Here is a 13,290-nt window from a genome sequence, read left to right as displayed (position 1 = left end):
GCCTGCTCAAGGTGCAGGCAGCCTGGGTTTTATATAGAGAAATTAAGCAGTCACAATCCCTACCCTCTTGAAATTTCAGCTTGGCAATGTTGATTTGAACAATCACATAAATAGACAACTGATCAAAACTCATCTGCAATTATTCTCTGCCCCACATGTTCATGCTCTGTGGCAGTCCGTGCTCTCACCGTCCATTCAGGAGTTCTGTATGTGCTGTTCTCACTACAGAAAACTCCGTCCAGATTAAAGTAGAAACACGGAACATGGTGTTTGGGGCTACATTCTTTCAGGATTGAAAATTGAGGAAATTGGTTTTCTTGTGCAAAAGAAGAGGCTCACACTGTTGGATACATACACAATTTCCATTACTCTGTCACTTCTTTTCTACAAAAGCACCCCACTTTTCTTCAGGGTGGTAATATGCCCAGCTTTTTTTTAAAATGTATTTCCTAGTAGCATTTGCAGCTAGAGGAGGACATGTGATATATTTCTAGCCAATGAGATATGAGTGGAAGTCACCAAATAAGGCTTCTGGGAAAGTGCTTTTTAAAAAAAACTACCTCTGTTGGCATTTGCCTTTGCCCTTTACCCTTCCCAGTCATTTGTTTGTTTGTTTGTTTGGTTGGTTGGTTGGTTGGTTGGTTGGTTGATTGTTTGGCCCTTCCCAGTCATCTTGCCTGGAATGTGGATGAGATGCTGGATATGCAGCAGCCATCTTGTGACTGAAGAGCCAAAGTTATATCCTACAGATGGCTAAACAAAAAGACAGAAAGAAACAGGGTCCCTTTGCACCAGTTCTGAATTGTTATGTGAGGAAAATAACATTGCCATTTAGTTGAGCCCTAGTATATTTATTTAGCATATGCAGCCATATACAATCCCTGATTGATTCTAAGAATTACACAGGTGAGGCTGTATAAGTTAGGGGTCCATTGTGATTAAAGTCCACTTTTTGATAGGATTTTCTTCCCTCTGAGCACTGGTAGTTGTCCAAGGAATCTGGAGCAATTTCAGCATACGGAGGATTTTGTCCCAGTTCAACCTGGAGCATTTAACAACCATTTAGTGAGACTCTAAGATGTGCCACACAAAGTACTGGGTGCTGGTGGGCACAAGTCTCTGCATTCACAGCACTGATGCTCTATTCAGGAGAGAGGAACAATAAACAAACAAGAAAAGGAGGTTAAAGCCCTGCAAAGAAAAAACAGGGTCAGGGGGATAGGCCTGCTGGGTGATAGGAGGGATACTGGCACTTTCCACAGGGTGGTCAGAACACGCCTCACTTCTAGGGGGGATGTGTTAATTGGCTTGGGCCGCCATAATCAAATACCACAGACTGGGGGACTTAAACAGACATTCATTTTCTCACAGTGCTGGAGGCTAGAAGTCCAAGATCAAAGTGTCGTCAGAGTTAATTTCCAGTAAGGCCTCTCTTCCTGACTTATAGACAGCATCTTCTTGCTGTGTCCTCACATGGCCTTGCCTCTGTTGATGTGGACACAAAGAGAGAGAGACAGAGACAGAGATCTGGTGACTTTCTCTTTTCTTATAAGGACACTAGTCTTGCTGGATTACGGCGTCATCCTCATGACCTCCCTTAACTTAATTATCTCCCTAAAGGCCCTATCTGCAAATATAATCACAATGGGGGATTTGGGCTTCAACATGAATTTTAGGGGAACACAATTCAGCTATAACAAGGGGCTTATGAACAGAAACCTAAAGGAAGAGACAGTGAAGGCCAAAAGGAAACCTGGGGGAAGAGCATTTCAGGCAGAGGAACAGCAAGTGCTAAGCCCTGTGGCAGAGAACGTTTGGCATGTTGGAGGGGCAGTGAGGAAGCCAGTGCAGCTGCAGGGGGAGATTGTCAGGGGGGAAGACAGAAAAGAAATGGAGGCTACATCCTGTATAGTCTTGTAGACTATTGAAAAACTTTCCTTTTACACTGAAAGAAAGGAGGGGCCAGCCACTCAAGAGGTCTGTGCAAACGAGTAACATGATCTTCCTAATGTTTTAAAGAGTTCCCTCTGGTCATTGTGTGGAGAATGGACTATAAGTGCAAAGACGGAAGCAAAACACCAGCTAGAAGCCTGTTAAAATAACCAGGAGAGAGATAATGGAGCTTGGACTAGGATGGTTGAGAAGTGGTCAGATTTGAGGCAGAGATGATGGGATTTGCTGTGGATCGATGTGTGTAAATGCGCAAGAGAAGAGAGGAGTTTGGGACACCTCTAAGATTTTTGCCATAAGCACTAGAAGAATAAAACTGCTATATACACCAGTGGATTAATGGTGGCATGATCAGTTGTAAATGATGAAATATCAAGAGTTGAGTTTCAGGCACATTCATTTCAAGATGCCTTTTAGAAACCCAAGTGCAAACCTTCAGTGTGCAATTGGACATATAAGACTGTAAGTCAGGGAATGGTCTAAGCCTGTGACAGAAATTTGAGTCACAAAACATATGAGGACTTTAAGATACAAAACAGAGGAACATAAGGGAAGGGAAGCAGAAATAATATAAAAACAGGGAGGGGGGGCAAAACAGAAGAGACTCTTAAATATAGAGAACAAACAGAGGGTTGCTGGAGGGGTTGTGGGAGGGGGGATGGGCTAAATGGGTAAGGGGCATTAAGGAATCTACTTCTGAAATCATTGTTGCACTATATGCTAACTAACTTGGATGTAAATTTAAAAATAAAGAAATTATTTTTTAAAAAAAGAATAAAAAGGAGCTGTATAGTTTATATGACAAGAAATCTGTCACAGGAAGTGAGTATGGAGAGGTCGGTAGGGGTAACTCATTTAGGTAGTTGTAGAATATAGTAATTGAAAAAAGGAAAACAGGAATACATGGTCCTAGAACAATGCCTTGCTTGAATGGAGGGTCACTAGGTAGAGTACCTCAGTTATGTGCCCTGCATACAGTCACTTTTTCAAGCCTATCACCAAGGATTGGTGGGCTTTCGAGGTGGTCACCATAACTTGAAGTCATGTGACTCTTCATTTCTTATCTCCATCTTTTTCAAATGAGTTACCATGTCCTGTCAATTCTACCACACAGTATGGAAAAGTTTGAGAGAAAAGTGAAATTTTGAGTCCAAAAACCACTTCCAGTAACCTTCAAGCATGAGAGAAAAGGGACAAAAAGAGCACTGCTTTGTGTTGTGGGTGTAAGAAGTTACACTGACGTTCTAACCCCAGCACCTATGATGGGGATTTATTTGGAAATAGGATTTTTAAAAATGTAACAAAGTTAAGATTAGGTAATACTGGATTAGGGCACCCTACATCCTATGACTATTGTTCTTATAAGAAGGTCAGAAGAAGACACAGTTACACAGAGACACACAGAAGAATGCCATGTGATGACAAATGCAGAGTCTGGGGCAATAATGCAGCTGAAGGCCAAGGATCGATCATCACCACCAGAAACTTGGAAGAAACAAAGATTCTCCCTCAGAGCCTCTGGAAGGAACCAACCTTTCTGACACCTTCATGTTGGACTTCTGGCCTTCAGAACTGTGAGAATACAAAATTCTATTGTTTAAGAAAAAAAGAAGAGAAATTTGAGTCACAAAGCAAAGTCAAAACAGTATTTAAAACTGTACATCTAGATGACATCATTACCTAGATAGGAGTAGATCAAGGAGAGTTGAGATCTGAGGACTAAGCCCTGGAGAACTCCGCACAGTAAAGGTGGGCAAATAGAAAGGATCCAGTAACAGGGACTGAAAAGAAGCAGCCATGAGGTTGGGAAAAACAAACAAAAACAAAGTATGGTGACCTGGAAGACAAAAGAGAAATGTTTCAAGAAGAGAATGATCACACTTGACTGAAAAGACAACTAAGGTCAAGACTAAAAGCACCTTGGCCCTTGAAAAGAGTTGTTTCCATGGAGTCATGGACTGATGCATCAGTTATCTGGTGCCACATAACAAATTACAACAAACTTTAGCTGTTTAAAGCAATAAGCACATGTTATCAAACAGCATCAATGGGTCATGAATCAGTGTGGCTTCCTGGTTGCCTCTGGCTCAGGGTCTCCCACAAGGCTGCAATCAAGACATTGGCTAGGACTGGAGTCTTCTCAAGGTCTGATGTGAGAGGATTCACTACCAAGCTTGCTCACGTGGCTACTGGCAGGCCTCAGATCCTTGTTGGCTATTAGCCTAAGACATCTACTCCTTGCCAATTAGTTCTCTCCATAAAGCAGCTCCCAACATGGCAGCCTGCTTCCCCTAGAGCAAAGACTCTAAGAGAGAAAAGGTAAGAGACAGCAGCCCAAGATGGTAGCTCCAGTCTTTTGTAACACAATCTCTGAAGTGACATCCCATCAGTTTTTAAAAAAGACTTTATTTTTCAGAGCAGTTTTAGATTCACAGAAAAATTGAGCAGAAACTAGAGAGATCTCCCACTACACTACCAACATTCCCCACCAGTGCAAAACAGTTTTTACAGTTGATGAACCAACACTGACACATCATTATCAACCTAAGTCCATTACATTAGGATTCACTCTGTGTTGTACATTCTATGGGCTCTGACAAATACATAACACGTATCAACCTTTATAATATCATATACAACAGTTTCACTGCCCTAAGAATCCACTGTACCCCAGCTAGTTATCCTCCCTCCCCCAAACCTCTGACACCCATTGATCTGTTCATAGATTCCATAGTTCTGTCTTTTCCAAAATGTCATACAGTTGGGATTATATAGTAGATAAACTTTTCAGATTTGCATTTAAGTTTCTTCCATGTATTTTCTTGGCTTGATAGTTCATTTCTTTTTAGTGCAGAATAATATTCCATTGTCTGTATGTACCACATTCCATTCACTTGTTGAAAGACATCTTGGTTGCTTCCAAGCTTTGGCAATTATGAATAAAGTTATGATAAACATCCATTTACAGGTTATTTTGCAGATACAAGTTTTTTCAGCTCCTTTTGGGAAATGCCAATGAGTATGATTGCTGGATCATATGGTAAGAGTATGTTTAGCTTTGTAAGGACTGCCAAACTGTCCTTCAAAATTGCTATGTCTTTTTGCATTTCCACCAGTAGTGAGAGTTATTGATGTTCTACATCCTCACCAACATTTGATATTGTCACCGTCTGGAATTTAGCCATTCCAGTAGATACATAATGATATCTCATTGTTTTAATTTGCAATTCCCTAATGACATATGGTGTGGGGCATCTCTCCACATGCCGACCTATAACTTATGTTTAATTCTATTCAATGGAAGAAATTCACTAGGTCCAGACCACACTGAAGGGGAGGGGACTATACAAGGGCATGAATAACAGGAGATGAGGCAATTGGAGACCATCTCAGAGGCTGACCAATATAATTAGATTGAGAAATGAAAGGAGGAGACAAATTAAAGACCAATATAGACAACACTTTTGAGGAGCTGCACTATAAAAAGAAACAAAGACCTACAGAAGTATGTGGAGTTAAAGTAAAGAATGTTTTTATTTTTTCTTTGCTTTACAACAAACCAGATCATTCTTAGCAATAAAGGTAATACATTGGATATGTTGAAATGTAAACAAGTAGAACTCTATTTTATACGTTTATTCATGTACTTCTTAGAAGTATTGTGAACAACGCCAAAGTTTGTAAGTAACACACCTGAAAGGGGATTTTGTTTTCCTTCCAAGATTTTATTTAAACTCAAGTTCGTTAACATGTAATATAGCATTGGTTTTGGGAGTACAATTCAGTGATTCATCACTTACATATAACACCTAGGGCTCATCCCAACAAGTGCCCTCCTTACTGCCCATCACCCATTTAGCCCATCCCCCCATGTATCTCCCCTCCAGCAGCCCCCAGTTTGTTCTCTATTGCTAAGACTCTCTTATGGCTTGCCTCCCTCTCTGTTGTTATCTTATTTTTCTGTCCCTTCCCCTATATTCATCCACCTATTAGTGGATTAGAACTATTAAATTCTACCTATTAGTGAGATCATATATTTGCCTTTCTCTGACTGATTTATTTTGCTTAGCATAATACATTCTAGTTTTAACCATGCTGTTGCAAACGGCAAGATTTCATTTTTTGATGGCTGAGTAATATTCCATTGTGTGTGTGTGTGTGTGTGTGTGTGTGTGTCATAAGATATATCTTCTTTATCCATTTATCAGTTGATAGACATTTGGGTTCTTTCCATGATTTGGCTATTGTCAATAGTGCTGCTATAAACATCAGGGTGCATGTGCCCCCTTTGAATCAGTATTTTTGTATCCTTTGGTTAAATACCCACTAGTGCAATTGTTGGGTCCCAGGGTGGTTCTATTTTTAATCCATACTGTTTTCCGCAGTGCCTGCACCAGTTTGCATTCCTACCAACAGTGTAAGAGGGTTCCCCTTTCTCTACATCCTTGCCAACCAACATCTGTTGTTTCCTGAGTTGTTAATTTTAGCCATTCCGACAGGTGTAAGGTGGTATCTCATTGTGGTTTTGATTTGTATTTCCCTGATGAGGAGTGATGTTGAGCATCTTTTCACGTGTCTGTTAGCCATATGGATGTCTTCTTTGGAGAAATGTCTGTTCATGTCTTCTGCCCATTTTTTAACTGGATTATTTATTTTTGGGGTGTTGAGTTTGAAAAGTTCTTTATAGACTTTGGATATTAGCCCTTTATCAGATATGTCATTTGTAAATATCTTCTCCCATTCTGTAGATTGCCTTTTAGTTTTAATTGCTTCCTTCACTGTGCAGAAGTTTTGTTTTATTTTGATGAAGCCCCAATGGTTCATTTTTGCTTTTGTTTCCCTTGCCTCCGGGATGTGTCTAGTAAGAAGTGCTATGGCCAACGTCAAAGAAGTTGCTGCCTGTGTTCTTCTCTAGGATTTTGATGGTTTCCTGTCTCACACATATGTCTTTCATCCATTTTGAATTTATTTTTGTGTATGATGTAAGAAAGTGGTCCAGTTTTATTCTTCTGCATGGCGCCATCCAGCCTAAAAGGGTTTTTTTTTTTTTTAATAGTCTGTTTTGTACCCATGTGGGGAAAGAAACAAGTGCATCTATATCTCAGTGCTTCCAGGACATGTACAAGTACACCTTTTAATTGCCAAAATCAGCCACACAAGTTTATTTAGGCAGATGAAACCAATAAACTTCAGTGGGGGCAGACATTCTCTCTCGGCTTGAAAACAAGCCTACAGCTGCTTGGAAAAGGTAGGCTGATAGGCAGAGACCTGCATGTGGCAACTGGCCCAATGATGCCAATTAAAATGTTACCCAACTAGAGTAATCATTCAAATCATAAATAATGTCTGCAATTGCTTTATCTCCTGACTCTCCAACACAATAAAATGTGCATTCAACACAAAGATGAAAGTAAATGAATACGCCAATTAATTTGTGAAAGCAAATGCCCTAGATCTGTGTCTGATGTCAGTTCATTGCGAACAAGTAAGACTTGGGATCTCCTGGGGATAGGATCGGGCAATTGCAGGGTTTGAAGAGGGTGATAAATAAGTTGCTTTCTGCCCCTTCTGCATCCAGAACCAACACAGAATAAAACATAGAATGGAAATTGAAGTGTTGGCTTTACTACTAATATTTACTAGTATTAGTTCTTCAGAGTTTAGTCTGTTCTTCTCAGGGTCCCAGTCTAGACCTTGAGTCACCATTCCCTTACACCGATCCTGGGCAGTGAGGGAAGAAAAAACACGAATCTTCAGTTTATAGCCTTCTAATGGATTTGCTCTTCCTTGAAGAGAATAAGCCACTGGATGTTATCTGCCATGACATACTTGGGAGCCAAAAATTTTAAACGTGTAAAATGCAGGATCATTACTGCATGGTTACAGAGAAATACTACCTTTCATTTAGTTAGGACTATAAAGAAAGCACAGAGGTAAATGTACCCAATTGACTGTATACTGAACCAAGAAAACCCTCAATGGCTTCCAATGGTCACTTCTTACGCCCTGTTTCCCCTCCCATCAGAGAAGAATCTTAGGCTCTTCCATTGAGAACAGAGGACAGGTAGAGAATGAAAGTTAACAAGCCTACCCTAATTTGCATGCTCTCAAAATTCATATTAACACTGGATTTTATTGAAATTCCTTCTTGTTCTGAAAAGGAATGAGAAAAGGATAGGTAGAGGTTTGTGGCATTATCCAGCAGAAGTTTCTCCACAGAGAATCATGGCGGTGGTGGGGATAAGGTTCCCCTCTAGCAGCAGCAAAACTAGCCAGAGAAATGCCCAACACCTCCGGAGGCCCCAGGATACCTTCTCTATAAGTGTGTTTGAACGACAGGCCAAATACATGCCAGGAAAGGAAATTCAGCATGTTTTATCAAGCCCTTACAGCACACCAAGCCCTTGGCCATGTACTGGAAATGCAGAGATAAATTCACATTCAAGGTGACCCAGGAAAGTTACAGCCTAGGATAAGACCCCCTCACTACCACCGTTATGAGCCTTCAAGAGTTTGATAGCATGAATACTCAACTATTTGGGGGGATAAATGGCGAATGTCTTTTCCTGGAGTAATTTCCTCCTGACCCAAGTATATTCCAGGCACTGTGCTCAGTTCTGGGGAGCCAGCAGAGAAGGAAACGGAGTCCTTATGGAGCTTACATTCCACCATCATGACAACTCTGCTTCTGGAGATCACCCTAAGGGTGGCTCTACTCCACTAGAGAAAACTCTAGCTGACTTATTAGGTCCCTTCTACTCTATACGTCCTCTTTAATTCTCTTGGCCTCTTTGATTTTTACCAAATATTCTTCAATATTCGAGGTGCAGTCAGATTCCTGCTGGTAATGCTAGACGCACCATCAGTACCCCTCCTCCAAGGTGCCCTCCCTGACCCCTTAGCAGGCTGGGCTCAGTGGTCTGTGCTGTGCCATGGGCACAGTGGGTGGGCTTCTATCAACAATTGAACGTCACTCTATGTTTTCTGAGGGCAGGTGCAGTTTCTCATTCCACTTTATACCCCCCAGCACCAATCACATTGCCTGGCACAGTAAACACTCAAAACATACCTGTCATACTAAACAGTCCCTCCAACCAAAATAATCTCAAGTGCCCCAGTTTAGGAAGCCTCAAATCTCAAAATTCGAAAAACAAATTAAGGATAAAACTCAACGTAAGCACAAGGCTGGAGACTGCGGGTCCTGTCCGGCAGTGCCTTCTTGACTTGCAGACCACCCTGGGGGAAGGCATGGAATTCGGGGAGGGGCGGGCGGTTACATACCTAACATTATTTGATTTGATGCCAGGAGCTTCATCAAACCTGCAGCGTGGTATAAATGAACACCCACACAGAGAGGTGTTCAGGCAAGCGTGCTGAATCCGCCGGCTCCGAAGCCAGGGCTGGGGAACGTGAGTCGCCGGCAGGGGGCGCGCGCGAGCCTATGGGCAGCGCAGGCGGGGCTGTTACTAGGCCGGGAGGGGCGCTGGGGGTAATTTTTGGTTGGTTGTCTCAGGGTGCCGACCGCCCAAGCCCCTTTTAAACTTCGTCTCTCCAGCGCCCTCCCTTTTCCGACGCGGTGTGCGACTCGGTAAGTGTCTTCGGACCGGCCCGACGCCGGAACCGGCCACGTGGTCTGGGTTCTCTCTCTGGGTCCCTGTGCCCGCCTCGCCCCGGGCGTCCATGACGCGGGTTCGGCCTCAGCTTGGCGCCCCCTCGGGAGAGGCCCCCGATCCCGGGGAAGGTGCCCCCGTGAGGGCTCCTCTGGGGTGAGGACGTCCTCGTGGAGTCGGGGACCCTTACTTCCTGGGAAGCACCCTTGTGGCGCCTTCCCCCGGCCCCCAGCCTACCGCGCCTCCGGTCCCCTCATCCCTGGTGCCTGTGGCCTCGATGCTCCAGGGTTCCAAGCCACCGGGAGTTTCAAGTGCCCTTTTCAAAGAAAAAATAACATTTGGAGAATGCAGCTGCGGGGCGGAAGGCGCCCAACCGGGTCGGAGTGGGCGCTCTTGGCTCGCTCCGGGCTCCCGCCTGCCTGGTGTTACCATGACCCCGACGTAACCAGTTTGGAAAATGAGCCAGATCGTGGATCTGAGCGCTTTAACTTTGCGTGCGGAGCAGCTTAATTAGTGTGCTAGCAACAAAAGCAACAAACGGCGGCAATTGCGCTCTGACAGCCACTCCCCACAAATGCCTTTCAGTTGCCACTTTGCAGGGTGGTTTGGCTTTTTGAAAGGTCTGGGGTTCGTCTTGCGGGGGCTGATAACTGCTGTGAGTCCTGCCTGCAGTTTTCTGCCCCAGATTCACCTTTTCTGGAGCGACCAGTACCGTATGCAGCGCAGGACCCTCTTCCAACATTTTCAGGGTGCGAAGCCCGTCATGGTTTTCTGTCCCGGGAAAAAATGAACTATTGGGATTCTGATTTGTGTCCACCAAGACGCTGGCACCCATGCTATAGAAACGGTTGTTCTCCGGATTTAGTAAACTTTGTAAAGATCTAAATTTAGAGTAGAGTGAATGAAGGAATCTTTGTAGATATCCTAAGTATCACTTAGCAATCTCTTGAAATGTGAGGCTTCTGGGGGTTACATGTTTGCCCGTAGAGTTATGAAAGACCTTTTTACCTATTAGGAAGTAACTGATATTACTGACCAGGAAACTGAATGGGACATCCATTTTACCGTGCTTTTAAAGGGGCGGGGGGAGCAAGCTGTGCTGTAGGCATCCCTTTTCCAGCCATATCTATTACCCCAGAGCACAGGGACAGATTTCCCTGTCCTGAGTCCCTCAGTCTGGTGACTAGCACTGCAACACGGGGAAATGTAATGGTCAGGCTTTGGTTTACAATTGCTTTATTGGGGGGGGGGGGGTCCTCTTGAGCCAAACTGTTTCAACAGTTCCATGTGAGAGAGAAACACGGGCTGAGGGAGCCAGGCACCATGACGAGGAAACAGCAGCTTGAGCCAGTGTCTATTTAAGGGTAGTGGAAACTGAGCAAGTGCCGAGAACTGTTCTCAACTTGCTGGGCTCTGTCTGCTTCTGCTTGGTCAACAAGTTTCAGGCTTCCTTTGGTTTTTAAATCTGTTTAGAGCTTGTTTTAGTGTTTCCTAGGTACAAACTGTTGCCAGTAACATTTCAGGTTTTGTTTTGTTTTTTTTCTAAAATTGATACTGTTCCATGCTAATGTAAAGGTCAAGTTGGACAGGTCGTGGGTGCTGACATTATATTACATAGGATTCCAGATGATAGGAACTTAATTCACTGTTCTATTTTACTCCTGGCTGGAAATTACCAAGGAGATTTCCCAAGTGTGAGGAAATTTGGAGAAAGCCTTTATATGGGAATTCTATTCAAAGGTAGCTTTTTAGTCTTTGAGGTAACTAGTAGGTAACCACAATAAAAGATGCTCTTTACATAACAAACGAACAAAAAAACCCAAATCATAAAGAGTTCATTGATATTCTTAACGTTGTTCTTCTCACTTTTCTATCAGGCACAGTCCAGTTTAAGATGCTGATGAGCTTCAGGTATGGACCAAATGGAGATAATTTGTTATTAAATAGCTGAATTGAATTCTTGGCCAAGGATGAGAACTCTTAATCTGATTGGATATGCTTCTCTGATGGGTTAAAGGATTTATCTGAGGCCAACTTCATAGGAATTGGTTACCTGCAGTCACATCCCTCCTCCCTTTAGAAAGTATGTCTTAGATATGAAGGGGGCAAAGCCTGTAATAAATAGGCAATACTTTATTATGCCAAGAAAAGGTTATTTTTTTTTTCAACGTTTTTTATTTATTTTTGGGACAGAGAGAGACAGAGCATGAACGGGGGAGGGGCAGAGAGAGAGGGAGACACAGAATCGGAAACAGGCTCCAGGCTCCGAGCCATCAGCCCAGAGCCTGACGCGGGGCTCGAACCCACGGACCGCGAGATCGTGACCTGGCTGAAGTCGGACGCTTAACTGACTGCGCCACCCAGGCGCCCCAAGAAAAGGTTATTTTTAATGGATTTTTAAGTAATTGGCATTTAATCTTTCAAAGTATCTTTCCCTATGGTGACCATTTTGAGCTTTTAGTAAGATAGGGTTTGAGTTAAAAATTCACTTTTATATGAGAACATTACTAAGTCTGAGTTGAAAATGCGTAGTATGTTGGGGAATTCTGTTAACTTACCTGCTGCACAGCTTTTGTAAACATGGTCTAGAAACCACTTTATTTTCTTAATAGCACATCTTATTTCATAATTGCCGATCTAACTACCTGTTGTGATACTTCTTTTACAGGTCTGGTGCTCGAAAGACAATCGTGGTGTTTGAAAGAAGCTTTTCAAGTAGATACAGTGTATTTGAACATATGGCGATTGAATAGAGGCTTTTGCTCTCTTTGTCCTTTTCATGGTAGTAGCAGGGGGGAATTTTGAGAAGGTGCCAAATATCTGTAAGAACATATATCTACCAGCACCATAGAGAATTTTGTAGAATTCTGTTCTATTATTTAGCCTTTCTGCCAACCAGCCCTAGCCTGAAGCTTGACATAGTAACTAGACTATTCTACCACTGTCTTAACAACACTGTCACTTGTGCCTTAATTTGCAAAGATTATTTTTAAATCCTATTCCTTTGACTGCCCTAAAGATACATTTCAAAGCATCCTTTTAAAAATACAGTTTTAGGGGTGCCTAGGTGGCTCTTTCAGTTAAACATCCAACTTCAGCTCAGGTCATGATCTCATAGTTCATGGGTTCGAGCCCCACGTTGGGTTCTGTGCTGACAGCTCAGAGCCTGGAGCCTGCTTCAGATTCTGTCTCTCCCTCTCTATCTGCACCTCCCCCACTCACACTGTCTCAAAAATAAATAAATGTTTAAAAAAGTTTTTTTAATAAAAATAATTTTATATGCATACAAATTTTTCCATAATACATTATTTCAACAATTAAATTTGATCCTTTTGACAGAAAACAGATAAATGGCTTAGTAACGATTGGCAAGGGTAGGTTGCAAAGGGGCATGAGTGAGTTTTGAAGAAGTGTTTTATATCTTTTTTTAAATATTTATTTTTGAGAGAGAGAGACAGTGTGAGCGGGGGAGGGGCACAGAGTGAGAGACAGAATCCCAAGCAGGCTCCATGCTCTGAGCTGTCAGCACAGAACCCAATGCAGGGCTCGAACCCACAAACGTTGAGATCATGATCTCACCTGAAGTCGGACACTTAACCAACTGAGTCACCCAGGAGCCCCGGAAGTGTTTTATATCTTGATTATGGTGGCACTCGCGTTTGTCATATTTCAGGGGTGTGTTTTACTAAATGTAAACTACACTTCAATAAATGTGATTTTTAAAACTTAA

At 42.7% G+C, this 13,290-nt stretch overlaps 2 long non-coding RNA genes and 1 other non-coding gene across 5 annotated transcripts in view; 2 read left to right on the top strand and 1 right to left on the bottom strand.

The window, feature by feature from the left end:
- LOC131509285 (uncharacterized) overlaps positions 1 to 9,548 on the bottom strand; it is a 27,404-nt gene extending 17,856 nt beyond the window's left edge. For both annotated transcript variants that reach the window (XR_009260410.1, XR_009260409.1), the window contains exon 1: positions 9,232 to 9,548. This is a non-coding gene — a long non-coding RNA (uncharacterized LOC131509285). The remainder of the gene's footprint in view (positions 1 to 9,231) is intronic.
- On the top strand, positions 9,473 to 13,290 carry LOC131509286 (uncharacterized). Of its 2 annotated transcripts, XR_009260412.1 has the most exons (3): positions 9,473 to 9,538; positions 11,438 to 11,471; positions 12,229 to 13,290. It is a non-coding gene; the product is annotated as an uncharacterized LOC131509286 (long non-coding RNA). The 2 variants fall into 2 exon arrangements; XR_009260411.1 differs by lacking the exon at positions 9,473 to 9,538 and having other exon boundaries at positions 9,789 to 11,471.
- Positions 11,522 to 11,593, top strand: LOC131511253 (small nucleolar RNA SNORD93). Its single transcript, XR_009261447.1, has one exon. It is a non-coding gene; the product is annotated as a small nucleolar RNA SNORD93 (small nucleolar RNA).

Source organism: Neofelis nebulosa, chromosome 4 (genome assembly GCF_028018385.1).
Source record: "Neofelis nebulosa isolate mNeoNeb1 chromosome 4, mNeoNeb1.pri, whole genome shotgun sequence".
Classification (NCBI taxonomy): Eukaryota; Metazoa; Chordata; class Mammalia; order Carnivora; family Felidae; genus Neofelis; species Neofelis nebulosa.
Note: the sequence above shows the minus strand (reverse complement) of the source record. Positions and strands in the feature narration are given on the sequence as shown.